This window comes from Thalassophryne amazonica, chromosome 6, assembly GCF_902500255.1.
Source record: "Thalassophryne amazonica chromosome 6, fThaAma1.1, whole genome shotgun sequence".
NCBI classification, from domain to species: Eukaryota; Metazoa; Chordata; class Actinopteri; order Batrachoidiformes; family Batrachoididae; genus Thalassophryne; species Thalassophryne amazonica.
Window position 1 is genome coordinate 76,578,634 of NC_047108.1, and position 17,422 is coordinate 76,596,055.

Here is a 17,422-nt window from a genome sequence, read left to right on the forward strand (position 1 = left end):
ATTTTTAGACCGATAACATGGTAAACAAAGGTGAACAGATGTGTAGCTGTACCCTCTGCAAACAAAGGAGAGCTGGTTCTTGAAGAAACCGCTCTGTCCTCTGCAGGCAAGGCAGAACTGGACACACACACACACACACACACACACACACACACACACACACACACACACACACACACACACACACACACACACACACACACACACACACACACACACACACACACACACACACACACACACACACACACACATTTCTTTTAACCCCATACTGATACGCGGCCAATATCACCCAAGTCATCCAGAGGCATACATTTTTAACTTATGGTTCAAATTTTAACCAAACTTATTTCGGGCAAGTTATTTAAATTAACGTCACTTATGAAGTTTTATAAAATGAAAATATCAGATATATGTTTTAGTTTTAAAGTAATGCGCTAATTTTTAAGGTTTTAGTGTGGGCATGCTATGCCCAGCAGTGCATTATGGGTAGGATAGAGTAATCTCAGTACATTCACGACAGGAGAATGCATTTGAGACACTCTGATCAGGACAACAGCATTAAACTCTAGTGCTGGGTTCACCAGACATACGGCCCGCAGGCCGACTCTGGCCCGCCACGCCCCCTTGACCGGGCTCCCCTGCCCCCCACCACCTGAACTGGCCCCATGAGGCAATCCCCCCCCCCCCCCCCCCCAAAAAAATTTAATTTTTTTTGGCCAATAGTAGCTCATCTGCATCTTGCATTTTGTTGATTTTATCAATTAAAATTGATATTTAGTCATAAAATTAGCTATTCATATTTTCCTAATTTACGTCATACTGTAGTCCTATGCACGCGATCAAACAGACAGCGTGTGAATAGAGAGAACTGTCAGTGTTGTTCAGGAGGACGGTAAAATGGCTAGCGGTAAGCGGAAAGTTGATAGAGAGTGCAGAGTTTTCAAAGAACAGTGGACCACAGATTACTTTTTCATTCAGTGTAAAGAGCGTGCAGTTTGTCTTATATGTAAAGAAAGTGTGTCGGTTTTCAAAGAATATAATCTGCGTCGTCACTACGAAACCCGCCACAAAGAGTATGCTAGCTTGCAAGGCCAAACAAGAGAAGACAGGATTCAGAGGATGAAAGGGGGACTGGCTGCACAATAAAATGTATTCCTTCACCAAACCCAGATCAACCAGGCAGCTCTCTGAGCTAGCTATAAGGTAACTCACCTACTAGCTACCCATGGAAAGCCGTTTACTGATGGAGACTTCGTTAAAGTATGCAAGGCTGCTGTGGACGAGGAAGTGTGTCCTGACAAGAAGGATGCGCTCAATGTGGTGTGTCTCTCTGCAACAAGTATGACCAGGCGAACTCAAGATTTGGGGGCAACGTGTATGACCAGCTAAATGAGAAAGCTTCAGAATTTGCGTTTTTTGCGTTGACCATGGATGAAAGCAATGACGTGCAGGACACAGCACAGCTGCTCATTTTTATTCGTGGGGTTAGCGCAAGATTTGAAGTCACTGAGGAGCTGGCATCTCTAAAAAGTCTCAAAGGTACTGCGGCAGGAGAGGATATTTTTGTCCAAGTTTGCAAAACGATGGAAGAGTTGGGTCTACAGTGGTCTAAATTGGCCAGCATCACTACGGATGGCACACCTAGCATGATTGGCAAAATGAAGGGGCTAGTAGGGCGCTTGAATAGGGAATTTGAGGAACGAGGTCTCAGCCCCCTACTACAAGTCCACTGTCTGATTCACCAGCAAGCGCTATGCTGCAAAGTTCTGAGGTGGGTGTCTGTCATGAAGGTGGTTGTGCACTGTGTTAACTACATCCGGAAAAATGCGCTGAAACACAGACAGTTCCAGGCCTTTCTCTCCGAGCTTGAGTCTGCTTATAGGGATGTACTGTATTACACAGAAATCCGATGGCTAAGTCGAGGCAGCGTGTTGCGCCGTTTTTATGACCTGCTACCCGAAATCAATACCTTCCTCCAATCTAAAGGTGAAATGGTACAAGAGCTGACCAAGCCAGAATGGAAATGGGACCTCGCATTTTTAACTGACGTGACTGAAATGTTGAACCACCTTAACGTGCAGCTCCAAGGCAAAGGGAAGCTAATCACTGACATGTATTCTCACATCAAAGCGTTCGAGGTCAAACTAGCGTTGCTTGCGCAACATATCCAAAAGCTGGACTTCACGCATCTCCCTGCCACCCAAAGCTACTGCACTGAGAAACCAGCCGTCCCGTTCCCAGTCAAAAAGTGCAAGGATGCACTGGAAATGTTGCAGGGAGAGTTCAGTGCGCGGTTCCGCAAGCTTCATGTCAACGGTAAAGGAATATGCTTGTTCCAGAACCCTTTTGCTGCCAACATTAATGATGTCCTTCCCTCTCTTCAGTTTGATCTAGCCGAGCTGCAGAATTGCGATATCCTGAAAGACGCGTTCAAGCCAGACTGTCTCATTGAGTTCTATGCTGCGCTCCCAGAGCAAACCTACCCAAACATCAAACAGCATGCAATGCAGATGTCAACAGTTTTTGGTAGCACCTATATCTGTGAGCAAACCTTTTCCCGCATGAAGCAAATCAAGAACCCAACAAGGAACAGACTCACAGATGAACACTTGCATCAGACCTTAAGACTGGCTACCATTAGACTGCAACCAGACATTGAACTTCTCACCAGCCAGAAGCAAGCATACAGTTCACACTGATATGGTAAGCACACTGACAATTAACAATTAATGATTTGATTTTAAAATAATGCATATGAAATATGAATGTTCTTTTAATTTGCTAAACATTATGTTACAGAGAAAAACAGACAGCAGCATGTCTTGTCATTTACTGAATATGGTGCTTCTTGTATTCAATCTGTCATTTCTCCATGGCAGGGCTCCAGAAGGCACCCTGAAGTGAAGAGAGGAGCCTGCTGCTGATGACCCCATCCAAAAGACAGCACAATTCATCAACAAGTACAAATCCAGCTCACCTACATATAGGCTACTACTGATTTTGATTCCCATTACTCTGTATTGTTGTGCTTTAGTTTGACCTGTAAATGGCCTACTGCTCATTTCATTTTCACATTGACCTAAAAAGTGTTTACTGAACATGCTGAAATGGACAGGCATAAGAGTTGGCTAGTTGATCTATTTCTCATATTATTATAATTTCACTGTTTTATGTATTTATTTTATAGGCCTATTTATTTGACCTATTGAGCCCCTATTATTAATAATATCAACAGGCCTAATTTATAATTTTTCAATCACCTTTGCCAGTGTCAATTACCTTAGCTTGGCAGATGTTTCTTACCTTGACAGCTTTGACGTTATCTTAATTAGAAAAATAAATAAATGAAATATCTGTGGTATTTCAAATTAAAACAAAGTGTGAAGACTTTATTACTACTTTTTTAAAACTCTAGTAAAGACAAATATGTGCCAGGAATCAAGTGTTGGTATAATAGTGGGGATGGCTGTGCCAGGCTAATATTCTCTACGACACAATAAGACCTGCTGGTGATCATTTTGTCTGGGCCATATGGCCGACCCGACCCCGGCCCCCCATCAAAGTCAGGACCGACAATGTGGCCCCCAGAGAAAAAAGTTTGGTGACCCCTGCTCTAGTGCCTAAAACTCTCGTGAATATATTCTTTGGGTTTATAGATGTTTTTGTGTTTGCTTTTATTAAATTCCACACATCTTAAACGTAGCAAGTAGCAACACAGATTATCTGGAATTTTGTTTGGGCAAGTTTTCAAGGCCTCTACTGCCGTCTACTGGCCAGTAGTGTTCCTGGCAGTGCTCAGACTGAAGCTGGGCAGACACTGTACCAGAGAACCGCACAGTGTAAAAGTTCAGAGCGCCAGTTTATGTTCTCACACACATAGTACGTTCAAAGACCACACGTTGGACTCATGTTTCCAGAAGCAAAATGTAAACAGAAGCTTTTTTTTCAAACTTAATTTACAAAAACTCTTGATGGGAGACATCAAAGTTTAAAAACAACAACAACAACAACAAAACATTACAGGTCTGCGGTGTTTGCACAGGCACAAGAGTATCAAACAGGTTTGATTTTCATCTGACCATATGATCGGTGATCAGGAGGTGGTCGTGAGATGTTAAACGCAGCTCATTACTCCATGTATACTAAACAATGCAGGACACGCGATTAACCTGAAACTCGGTGCGATCCAAAAAATTCTCACACAAATGAAAAATCAGCAGAAAAAGGGCCAAAACTCTCACTGGCACCAGTAGTTGGCAGTGTTCTATTTATTTTTGACACCGGTTACATCAGATGGTTATCTAATTACATCTTGGCTTCTTTTTTTTTTGAAAAAGCCTTTTTTTACAAATAAAAAATGGCATATTTTACAAACGCACATTTATCTGTAAACACCAACACATGACACACCTCACATTAACGTGTTGGTTTACATAGAATTAATCAACCAATCAGTGTAGCAGAGGCACATTTTAACCAGAATCCTTTGTGATCTGTCTGTGTTTGTTACAAAACTTCAAAATTAGTGCATTATTCAACATTAAAAGATATATGTTATATCTTAACTTTGCAGAAATTACAGAATTGACATTAATGGAGTTATTCAGTATCAGTATTATAGTATCAGTTTTCATTTTATTTATACACCAAACCATAACTCAGCATTGCTTTATTTTCCAAGACCTCGGCCTGATGGCAGCGCTGTGATTGAGTAGAGTTGAGCTTTTTAAAGCTCCTCTCAGTTGTGTCTGTGCTGGAAGCCATGTAGTAAACTGGGGCTTCCAGCAGGGGGCATGATGCTGAAAGACAAAAGTGCTGATTCATTGTTTGGGTCTTTTGTTGCTTCTGATGCTTCCAAAAGCGATCCCGGTGTTAAAACTTGAAATCAGCTTATTAGTTGCAGCTATACCTGAGACAATATTGGAATTTATCGGTTATCTGTCTTTCGATGCATTTTTGGGTGGTTTATCATTTTATCTTTATCAAAGATAACTTTTCAGTTATCTGACTATCTGCTATCGAAGTTAATTTTTTGGTTATCTGTGCCCACCACTGCTTGTGTCCAACTTTGAAATTTAACATTAAAGTAAAAGTTCCATCTTCTTTGCTAGCTAACTGACTTCTGTCATCATGGTGCCACCCGTGAACAGTGAAGAACTTCTTTCTTGGAAGGATTACTTTAATAATTTATCACATAATCACATAGGCCAGAAGAACTGCTTATTTTGTGAACATTATATCATTTTAGATATTTGTCATTAATATGTACAGTATATGTCGCAGACATGAAGTAGCCAAGCTCTTCAGCATCTCACCATGTCATTTAGGTCCTTCAGACTTTATTTTGAGAAAATGCTTCAGGGTAAAGGGGCTTTCACAGTGGCGCATTTGTACAGCTGCTCATTACAGCGTATCGTCTATGCTGTAATGAGCAGCTGTCCGCCCACTTCACGAGGAGTTTTTTTTCTCAATACGTAGCAGTATGTTGAGGGCTACGCGCGTAGGACGGAAGAAATTAAACCTGTTTAATTTTCTTCAGCGTACAGCACAGCATGGAGCCTCCACGGGAGTCCACGCAGTGCCATGCTACTGTCCGCTATTGTGAGCCCGCCCACGCGCTGCAACACGGACTGTGCGCAACTTCACATCTGCCTGTTGTTCTTCTGGAGCTATAAATACTGCGAGATCGTTGCTTCACTTTATCATACTGGACGAGGACTGTTTCAGTGTCACATCATTTCATAAAACTGCTGTCTCTCTCTCACACACACAGAGAGAGAGAGAGAGAGCGAGCACGCGCGCGCAAGACAGCGCTTTCAAATTCACTCAGATTCCTCTAAATAAAATCTCTCTCTCGCTCAGAGAGAGAGAGAGATTTTAAATAGTCACAGCTGTGATTATAGAGAGAGAGAGAGGTTTTCAGAGGAGTGAGTCTCCTTATAGCGCTCTCTCGTGCGCGCGCTCTCCCTCTCATAAATGCCACTCGCTGCATGTCGGTGCGCTCATCAAACGCCCTGATCGATCAGAGAAAAGAGATGACTCTAAAATAAACTCGCACTCGCTGCATTAAAAAAATAATAATAATGTTAAATGACTATCGCACCACACCATGCAGTAGAGAACGATTAGAGAGAGAGAGAGAGAGAGAGAGAGAGAGACAGAGAGACTGCTTAAAATAAAATAAAACCGATCTCTCTCGCATGCGCGCTCTCCCTCTCTCTCTCAGAGCGCACTTCACAGAGGTAGAAAATAGCACTGAACTGGTGCAAGATGGCACACGCGACTGTGTGCACACATGAACACACGTGAACACACACTCATGATAAAATCCCACTGATTTTCAAGCGCAGCCGTCTGGAGAGAACTGAAAAAAAAGGGGAAGTGGCTTTTTTGCGGCAAAAGAAACACGCTATACGAGCTATACGAACGGAATGAACACTCGAGATACGCGCACACTCCGGGCGTATTAAAATAGCCACACGCCGCAATACGCAGCTCTACTAACGGAATGCACAACGGAAAAAACCGAGCACGCGCGTATTTGGGGCGTATTTCAACTACTCACAACGCCGCAATGAGCAGCTGTACGAATACGCCACTGTGAAAGCCCCTTAAAATGCTTGTGCTTTTTTTTTTTTTTTTTGCCTTTCAGCTTCGGGGGGAGCTCCACCCCCAGACCCTCCTAATTACGGCCCTCTTAACCCCCTGCCACTTTAAACATTTTTTTTTAATATAGATGTAAATTAATATTCAGTTTTCAGCTAGTTGACAGTAGGGCTGCACAATATGGCCAAATTACCAAAGTCAATATTGTCATATAAATATGATATATGACATGACTATGATTTCACACAAAGTGCAGCAACAGTGAAATTTAAACATTCTTAAACAAAACATTAACCCTCTGGAGTCGACGCCATTGTATACGATGGCTAAGACCAAGCTTTACTAAATTATAAATAACTTTTGAATGATATGAGATAGAAGCTTACTTTTTTTTTTTTTGCTGAAAAGTTAACTCCGTGGACTTTCGAACCAGCCATCGGCCATCTTTGTACTCCTCATAGAAGCTGTGTGATGACGTGCGCAATGTGAGTGTCCAATCAGAATTGGTTCACCGTCACATGGTTTTCCAAAATCCAATCGTAGGGCAGATTTACCTCACGTGAAAAGCCAAAGATCGTTTTCAGGAGTGATATGTTACTAGTTGTCCGTTTGAATAGCTCCAATGAGTACATACATACATACATACATACTCAGTGCACCCTGCGCCATTATGCACAGCGATCAGTGAAAGCAGGAGCACACGGAGAGCCTCTGATGACAATCTCACGTGCTCAAAGAGTCTGTAACTATCAGGATTGCTTTTTGTTGTACAGACTTTCACACAAGACCTCAAATTACCTTTTATAAAGTGTCAAAACAGTTGTTTATTATAGTTTGCTGTGTTTTGAAAAAAATGTGTGTGGAAAATTATTTTTCGCTTTATTTTTTCCTTGCCTATTTTTGATTGTAAACCTTTATTACACTTATAAAACACAACAAAAACATATATATTCTCAAAGCACAGGTTGTCCTGAAAAAAAGAGACATAAAACTTGATTGTGGGATGCAGGGAGAGCTGTTAACAGCAGTAATAAAACATTTGTGCCAGGCAAGTGAACTGTCCAAAAAATGCCCTCGGACCCCAGAGGGTTAATAATACCACACTCATTTTGCACTCATCATAAGGTTAGGATACTGTGCCCTCCAAAAGCATTGGAACACTTGGTATTTCACATATTTTAATTTGTTTATGCCATTTCAAACACAAGAAATACAAGAAATATAAAGAATAAAAATTTCTAAAATTATTTTCCTCAAACTCAAACTGAAAGCAAATCTTTAAAACTTGATAAAACCTGTAAATAATAATCGTTTTTTTTTTTTTTTTTGGCCGGTTTTCTTCCAGCATGTCAGGGGATGGAAACATGAACATTTCCAAGTCACTGAATATGTCTTGGACTTTATTTACATCAATTTTGAAGAAATACAAAACTTTCTTTCACCAAAACATCAAATCTAGGCTTTCATCTCAGTTGCACTTTCTGGCAAATTGTAGCTGAAAATTCAGGTCTTATTTTTAAGAAAATCCTCCTCTACACCACTTCATCGGGAAGCTGGATTTTATATTTTTAATTAATTTATATCAAGTTGTAGAGATTTGCTTTCAGTTTGAGTTGAAGGAAGATAACTTAAGATTTATTTATCTAAAGTTGTGTCATTGGTGTGTCACTCAGACAGCAAAATTAAGAGGTTATTTAAAAATAAGTCCTTCAGAGAGCAAAATTAAGAGGTTTCACGGGTTTTATACAGAACAGAGGAGGAGTAAATGATTTGTATTTCTTTCAGCCTGAGTGTCTTCATGTTATATATCATATAAGCAAACAGAGCATGAATCAGCTGCTGCCTCATTTCATTAATTGAAACCACCAAAGAAGCAAACCCGAAATAGAGAAATGTCGCTTTTAACAACTTGGACCTCATTTGTGGCATAAAATATGGTCGGTTATTCACCGATATAACTCTGGTGTCATTCGGAGTCCACAGTTCAGACAATGTATTTAGGTTCAAATCTGGGTCAAAGATTGTTCTTCATCTGCTAAGGTGGATTAGAACTTCTTGTTTTACAAATCGCCAGCTACTGGACAGGGGGGACCTAGCAGTCAGTATGGGTCACCGATTTCAAAATGCAGCTCTTTTTTTTTGCATGTGCCATGACATGTCAGTCATCTGTGTCCAGTCATATTTTGGGGGAGTCCACCACAACCCTGGCCTCCGCTGTAGCTCCACCGATGCCAGGAAGTGTTCAACATTTGACATTTCCTGTTTCACTGTGGACTCAAAATTTGGCACTTCCTGTTTGGGACTCCCTGTACGATGAGTGAGCTTTGTTCCACTCTTATTAATGCAGTTCCTGTTTAAAATTGTGCAGTATTCATGACTTATTTGGTTGTTTGGTTAAATTATTTGAAAATCGTTGGGCTTGTCCTTGGGTTGCATTGGCACAGTTGACCAAAATAAAATTGCCTTGCATCATGGATGTCTAGCAACTTCCTACTTTTAAACTCTGATAAGACTGAAGTGATGGTTCTTGGTCCAGTGAGACATCGGCATCAATTTGACCAGCTAACGCTTAGCCTAGGCTTGTGTGTCATACATCACACAGTGAGGAACCTTGGGGTAATTTTTAATCCTACCTTGTCCTTTGACCTCCACATTAGAGATATTACGAGGACTGCTTTCTTTAGTCTGTGAAATATAGGAAAAATTCGTCCCATCCTGTCCATGGCTGATGCTGAGACCCTGATTCATGCATTAGTCTCTTCTAGATTGGACTACTGCAATGTTCTATTTTCTGATTTACCACAGTCCAGCATTAAGGGAGTCCACTTGGTTCAAAATGCTGCTGCCAGATTTTTGACAGGAAGCAGAGAGTTTGACTACATTACACCCATTTTGGCATATCTACTGGCTTCCTGTCCCTGTGAGATCAGATTTTAAGGTTCTGTTACTAACCTATAAAATTATTCACGGACTAGCACCTCCCTACTTAGCTGACCTAATTAAGCCCTACGTACCGGCCCAGTCTCTGCATTCTCAGGGTGTAGGACTACTTTGTGTCCCTAGGGTGAATAAAATAGTCTGCAGGTCACAGAGCTTTCTCTTTTCGTGCCCCTGTTCTGTGGAATGATCTCCCTGCATCAATAAAACAGATTTTGTAGAGACTTTCAAGTCCAGACTTAAGATGCACTTATTTTCCCTTTTGTATGGCTAGCACACAGCCATAGTATGTTACTAAGCTTTTTACCTTTTTAAATTAATTTTATTAGTAAAGAGAGCGGGCCAAGGCCTCAACTTTATCTAAAGTCTGTGTCTTTTAGTGAAGCTTAGGGCTAGTGGCTGGCGATCACCTTCGTATTTCTTCTGCTTTTCTTGTTGCTTAATGCTGACAAATTATACTGTATTTGTTGTCTTTCTGTTACATGATTCTGTTTTTTTTTTCTCTCTCTCTCTCTGTTTGAGGTGTGGCTCCATCCAGAGATGGGAATGGTGTCTTCTTCTGCAAGCCTCCCATCCTGTGCATCAGCATGGACTCCCAAAATTTCCTGTATATTTGTATTGTAAATTGTGTCAGTAGCATGGCCCAAACAGAGGGTCACCTCTTTAATCATTAACAATAACAGAATATTTTTTATGAGGGTTTTATATTTATAATCTTGTCATGAAGTATTTAATGGCTGCACCACCTCTGTCAACGCCACTGCCCATGAGTCAATACTTGACTCTTTACCACATTTGACCTTATCAGACACTTTCAAGAGTGGCCTCTTGTTGATACAGTAGTGTTCAGAATAATAGTAGTGCTATGTGACTAAAAAGATGAATCCAGGTTTTGAGTATATTTCTTATTGTTGGGAAACAAGGTACCAGTAGAATCAGTAGATTCTCACAAATCCAACAAGACCAAGCATTCATGATATGCACACTCTTAAGGCTATGAAATTGGGATATTTGTAAAAAAAAAAAAGTAGAAAAGGGGGTGTTCACAATAATAGTAGTGTGGCATTCGGTCAGTGAGTTCGTCAATTTTGTGGAACAAACAGGTATGAATCAGGTGTCCCCTATTTAAGGATGAAGCCAGCACCTGTTGAACATGCTTTTCTCTTTGAAAGCCTGAGGAAAATGGGACGTTCAAGAAATTGTTCAGAAGAACAGCGTAGTTTGATTAAAAAGTTGATTGGACATGGGGAAAACTTATACGCAGGTGCAAAAAATTATAGGCTGTTCATCTACAATGATCTCCAATGCTTTAAAATGGACAAAAAAAAAACAAAAAAAAAAACAGACGTGTGGAAGAAAACGGAAAACAACCATCAAAATGGATAGAAGAATAACCAGAATGGCAAAGGCTCACCCACTCACTGATCAGCTCCAGGATGATCAAAGACAGTCTGGAGTTACCTGTAAGTGCTGTGACAGTTAGAAGATCAACTTCAATCAATCAATCAACTTTTTTCTTATATAGCGCCAAATCACAACAAACAGTTGCCCCAAGGCGCTCCATATTGTAAGGCAAGGCCATACAATAATTATGAAAAACCCCAACGGTCAAAACGACCCCCTATGAGCAAGCACTTGGCAACAGTGGGAAGGAAAAACTCCCTTTTAACAGGAAGAAACCTCCAGCAGAACCAGGCTCAGGGAGGGGCAGTCTTCTGCTGAGACTGGTTGGGGCTGAGGGAAAAAAACAGGAAAAAGACATGCCGTGAAGGGGGGCAGAGATCGATCACTAATGATTAAATGCAGAGTGATGCATACGGAGCAAAAAGAGAAAGAAACAGTGCATCATGGGAACCCCCCACAATCTACGTCTAAAGCAGCATAACCAAGGGATGGTCCAGATGCCTGTGTGAAGCTAATTTATTTGCAAGAATCCCCCACAAAGTCCCTCTGTTAAATAAAAGACATGCAGAAGAGGTTACAATTTGCCAAAGAACACATCAACTGGCCTAAAGAGAAATGGAGGAATATTTTGTGGACTGATGAGAGTAAAACTGTTCTTTTTGGGTCCAAGGTCGCAGACAGTTTGTGAGACGACTCCCAAACTCTGAATTCAAGCCACAGGTCACAGTGAAGACAGTGAAGCATGGTGGTGCAAGCATCATGATATGGGGATGTTTCTCCTACTATGGTGTTGGGCCTATATATCGCATACCAGGTATCATGGATCACTTTGGATATGTCAAAATACTTGAAGAGGTCATGTTGCCTTATGCTGAAGAGGACAATGACCCCAAGCACACTTGTAAACGAGCAAAATCTTGGTTCCAAACCAACAAAATTAATGCCTCGCAGATGTGAAAGAAATCATGAAAAACTGTGGTTATACAACTAAATAGATTAGTGATTCACAGAATTGCTAAAAAAGCAGTTTGAACATAATAGTTTTGAGTTTGTAGTGTCAACAGCAGATGCTACTATTATTGTGAACACCCCCTTTTCTACTTTTTTTACTAATAGCCCGATTTCATAGCCTTAAGGGCCCTATCCCACTGGGGAGAGGATCAATTGCGCATGAATTGAGTACACAAATTACAGGCGTTCATTGCATCTGCAACAAAAATGGCCAAAAATGACAAATGTCCCAGTATGAATTATGGATATATTAATAATATATAGCGAATATATGATGAACAATCACAGTTATATAATGCATGTAGTGAGGAAACTGATCCGACACATTGAGATTATCACGGCAGTATTACAGGTGTATTATGAATGCATTGTGCACGTGTTGTGTGTGCACGGCATCTGCATTGCGGTCATAAAATAAGCGCAGTCGGGCCGTCTGCATCACTATTCACACCAACAATACAGGCTATGGAGCATTTGCTGGACTTGGACAAGTTGATCAGTTAATGTTCATTTTGTCATGCGAGGGTTAACTGTTCATGAGTTTGGGTAGCGGGAGGGGGGAAGCCGCTCGGGGTATGAGATGGTGTTTTTTTGTTGTTGTTGTTGGTTTTTGTTTTTTTGAGAGTGTCACAGAAAACAGACTTCAGCGTGAGTTGTGGCTAAACAGCAACTCTTCCTTTTGTTGGTGTTAAATAAAAGTCCTGGAGGAGACTCGATCGCAGCAGCTACGTCTTTGTGGATCTGCACAGCTGGACCGGCACTGACTGGCAGGTATGTCGCTTTCTGCCACATATAGTACTTTGGGTTTACGTGACGTGTTTGTTATGCATTCACAGATTGTCCACAAATCAGCTGCAAAGCAGATGTAATAAAAACGCGTTATTCGTGGCCAATTTGTATGCATTCGCTACAACATATTTTAGTTTGTGATGTGGACATGATGGGCACGCAATATATCTGTTTTACACACTGTCCCAGTCCGCTGCCAAGCCGCAAATCCCCATCAATTGCGGATATCAGCGGTTAATGGCAGATATACAGTGCACAGAGTATGTATTGTGTATGAATTGAGTATATATGGAGTATGTAAGGTGGATGTTATCCGCATCCAGATTTTTGAACAGTTCAAAAATCCTTGCTGCGGACATGCATTCCTCTGTGGATGATCACGGGCATGTTCGGATGACGGCCAACTCATATAGGCATGTTACACGAATATTGCGGATGTTTGGCGAATATGGGCCAATTTTGTGCACAATCCATACGCAAATCCCCCTAAATGCCAGTGGGACAGGGTCCTAAGAATGTGCATATCATGAATGCTTGGTCTTGTTGGATTTGTGAGAATCTACTGAATCTACTGGTACCTTGTTTCCCATGTAACATTAAGAAATATACTCAAAACCTAGATTAATCTTTTTAGTCACATAGCACTGCTATTATTCTGAACACTACTGTATTTCACTTAACATCCAGTCAATATGAAGTAGCTGTGGAAGTATGTTGGCAGTGAATGTTGCAACGTTTGTATTGCACCGTTTTTTTTTTTTTTTGATGTGGTGCAGAACCGTCTGGAGACATTCAAACTAGTCTTTGAATGCAGAATAATCCAAAATAATGTTTTTTTCTCTAAATCACCTGTTTCGCTTAGAGAACATTTTATCAATCAAAACTGGATTAACTATTGACACAGAGTTCTCTTTTAAAATTAATTTATCTCCAAATAAAGGGTGAAGCTAGGATTCCTTTGCAGAAACAAGTCAGGCTTCTCCTTAAGTGTTTGGAAGCTCCTGATAACTGCTGCCTTCTGCCCTTATTGGACTATGGTGATGTCGTATATAGATGTGCCTCAACCAGTTATCTGCAGTCCAGCTGTACCGTTGTGCCTTGAGATTCATCACTGGTTGTAGCCATCTCACCCGCCACTTTGAGTTGTCTGCCAAGCGTTATACACACTGGACGATTCTGGCTTACAAAACTCTTATTGGTCTGTTTCCGACATATTTATCCAGTTTATTTCAGAGATCTGAAAGCCGTTATACTCTGTGCTCGAATGACAGTTTATGCTTTCATGTACCTCATGTTTGCTCTGAAGCAGAAAAGAATGCCTTACATTTCTCAGCTCCCTCTGATTGGAACGTTTTCCAATCCAAACTGAAACTCCCAGACTGACCTCCTTGAATACCCTCTAGGCTATTTGACGAAATTGCTAATTCATTTGTGCATTGCCTTACTTTCTAAATCTGCTTGAGACGTTATATCATGTGCAATGTTATGACCAAGGCGATTGTATTTTATTTATCACCAACGTTCTCATGTTGATGCTTTTCTGTCCTTTATGGCATGTGCTGCTATCTTTGTTGGCCAGGTCATCCTTGTAAAAGATGTTTTGATCTTAATGGAATTTCTACCTGGTTAAATAAAGGTTGTTATTATTACAATACGAGGGCTGTCAATAAAGTATAGGTCCTTTTTATTTTTTTCAAAAACTATATGGATTTCATTCATATGTTTTTACGTCAGACATGCTTGAACCCTCGCGCGCATGCGTGAGTTTTTCCACGCCTGTCGGTGACATAATTCGCCTGTGAGCACTCCTTGTGGGAGGAGTCATCCAGCCCCTCGTCGGAATTCCTTTGTCTGAAAAGTTGCTGAGAGACTGGTGCTTTGTTTGATCAAAATTTTTTCTAAACCTGTGAGACACATCGAAGTGGACACGGTTCGAAAAATTAAGCTGGTTTTCAGTGAAAATTTTAATGGCTGATGAGAGATTTTGAGGTGATACTGTCGCTTTAAGGACTTCCCACGGTGCGAGACGTCGCGCAGCGCTCTCAGGCGCCGTCGTCAGCCTGTTTCAAGCTGAAAACCTCCACATTTCAGGCTCTATTGATCCAGGACGTCGTGAGAGAACAGAGAAGTTTCAGAAGAAGTCGGTTTCAGCATTTTATCCGGATATTCCACTGTTAAAGGAGATTTTTTTAATGAAAGACGTGCGGACGGGTCCGCGCGTCGGGACGCAGCCGACGCGGTGCGGCGGCACAGGAAAAACACCTCCGTGTTGATAACCATTCGTAAAATCCAGGCGGCTTTTGATGGCTTTCAGTGGAGTGAGTATATGAGAAATTGTTTAACAGCAGGACATGTTCCAACTTGTCCTTAAGGCTTCCAACAGAGGTGTTTTTCCTGTGGCGGAGCATCGCGGCGGCTGCGAGCTGACGCTGCAATCCGTCCGCACGTCTTTCATTAAAAAAATCTCCTTTAACAGTGGAATATCCGGATAAAATGCTGAAACTTCTCTGTTCTCTCACGACGTCCTGGATCAATAGAGCCTGAAATGTGGAGGTTTTCAGCTTGAAACAGGCCGACGACGGCGCCTGAGAGCGCTGCATGACGTCTCGCACCGTGGGAAGTCCAGCAGTGGTACTGCTGACCCTGCTGGTGGTGTGTGGAAATGCTGTTGTTTCACTTTGCCACAAAAAAACCTCATATCGTGTACCTCTTTTTAGTGTGTACATGTGAGAGAGTACATCAACAAAGAGGCGGCAGACAGAGAGAGGCGACGATCGACTTGTCAGTGCCTGTGTCGTGTTATCGATCTCCTGAGACCAGGCGTCACTATCTGAGAAGCCACTTAAGGACAAAGCTCAAAAGTAACATCCCATGAATAGTTTGTTTTTGGATTTGTAGATTTGCTCACTGTTTTGTACAAACTCACAGAGTAAAGCTCTGCACATTTGCCAATGACTTTTCTGCTACAGCACAAGCGTACCCATGTGCATTTGACACGCCCGTGTGTGTGTGTGTGTGTGTGTGTGTGTTGTAACAGGTGCTGTTTCAGACTTGTCCATGTTGTGCTGCCTCTCTGGCTGCAGCTCTAGCTCCAGGTGATAGATCCTATCAGGGCAACATGGTGCTGTTTACAGAAATTGGATTTCTCTCCGAGAGTGGCATCCAAGGATATGAGGTGAAAGGGAAAAGAGAGAGGGTTAGGGGGAGAGATAGATAGTGGAAAACCATTTCTATGCTTTAACTTTGTTTATGTTGTTATTCTTATGTATGATACAATTGGCATGACACATCATTATATTCCCTTTAAAATGTTTCACCTGTCCTCCTCTCCATATGCATAGTAATCACTGGTGGGTATGTAGAAAAGATGCAAAAACCAGTGAGGCATTTCAAAACTGTAACTCCTACTCAGAAAATGACAAAAGCAAGTCTCTTGTCAGATAATGGTTTTCTTTTCCAGTCAAAAATGTACTCCTTGTAGATTAATACAATTTGTTGGGTTTCTTGCATTTCCATTTTGTTTCTTGGCAGTGGTGTTTACAGCTAACTGAAAATGTAACTTTGATAGCTGCAGGTCCTCTAAAGGCACCTTGAAGCTTGCACGCATTTAACCCCTGCACTGCAGCACAATTTGTCTTGCCAGTGGGACCCGCTTTGTCCTGCTGGGTGCTGCACTTTGTAGCGGATTAATCATTTGCTCTCAGTACTTGGCTGATGAAACCACATATAATCGCTCCGGAAACACAGAAGAATTTTCTACAGCTGCAGCTGTTCTCCTGTGCTTCATGATGCGGAGAACGCATTTGGAATAGTCTCAAGGGTAATTGTTTATAATATTTATATGAGCGAAGCGCCGCACAGCAGCGCTAAGCTCGCTCATGGTACGGGGTGTCCTAAACAGGAAGTGCCAATTTTCAAATCCACAGTAAAACAGGAAATGTTCAAATGTCAAACACTTCCTGGATTGACAGACGAGATCCCATGGAATCTCACGGGAACTCAGTGGCAAGCTCACACTCAAACAGGAAGTGCCGAATTCTCAGTCACAGTGAAACAGGAAATGTTCAAATGTCAAACACTTCCTGGCATGGGTGGAGCTATAGCGGAGGCCGGGGTTTCACTTGACTCTCCTGAAATCTGATTGGACACAGATGATTGACATGTCACAGCAGCACACGTCTGGTTGAAAGAGCTGCATTTTCAAATCAGTGAGTCACAATAACTGCGAGGTTCCTCCTGTCCAGTAGTTTGTGCTTTGTACCACAAAAAGTGCTAATCCACCTTCGAAGAAGAAAAATGTTTGCTCCAGATTTGAACTGAGCATGTCGTTTGAAGTATGGACTTCTAATCACACCAAACTTATATTGGTGAGTAAACGACTGTATTTTATGACAGAAATGAGGTCCAGGTTGTTAAAAGCAGCATTTCTCCTTTAATTCAGGTGGCCTTATGTACACATTTTTAAACTAAGACAGCAGCTGCTTCATGTTGGCTTATTAGTGCAGCAGATAACTGAAACAATCCTTCAAATGGTGATACAAGCATCAAATTCAGCACAAATACAGCTGGAGCAAAATTAATGGAGCAACTTTAACTTTTGACCCATGTACAAACTGAAACTGACCTTTGTCACCATTCTTCCTGCTTTCACCTCATAACTCCATAACATCCA

At 41.5% G+C, this 17,422-nt stretch overlaps 1 protein-coding gene across 1 annotated transcript in view; it reads left to right on the forward strand.

Annotated features, from left to right (window-relative positions):
• cacna2d3a (calcium channel, voltage-dependent, alpha 2/delta subunit 3a) overlaps positions 1–17,422 on the forward strand; it is a 629,699-nt gene that overhangs the window by 142,581 nt on the left and 469,696 nt on the right. The gene's annotated exons all lie outside the window — the stretch shown is intronic.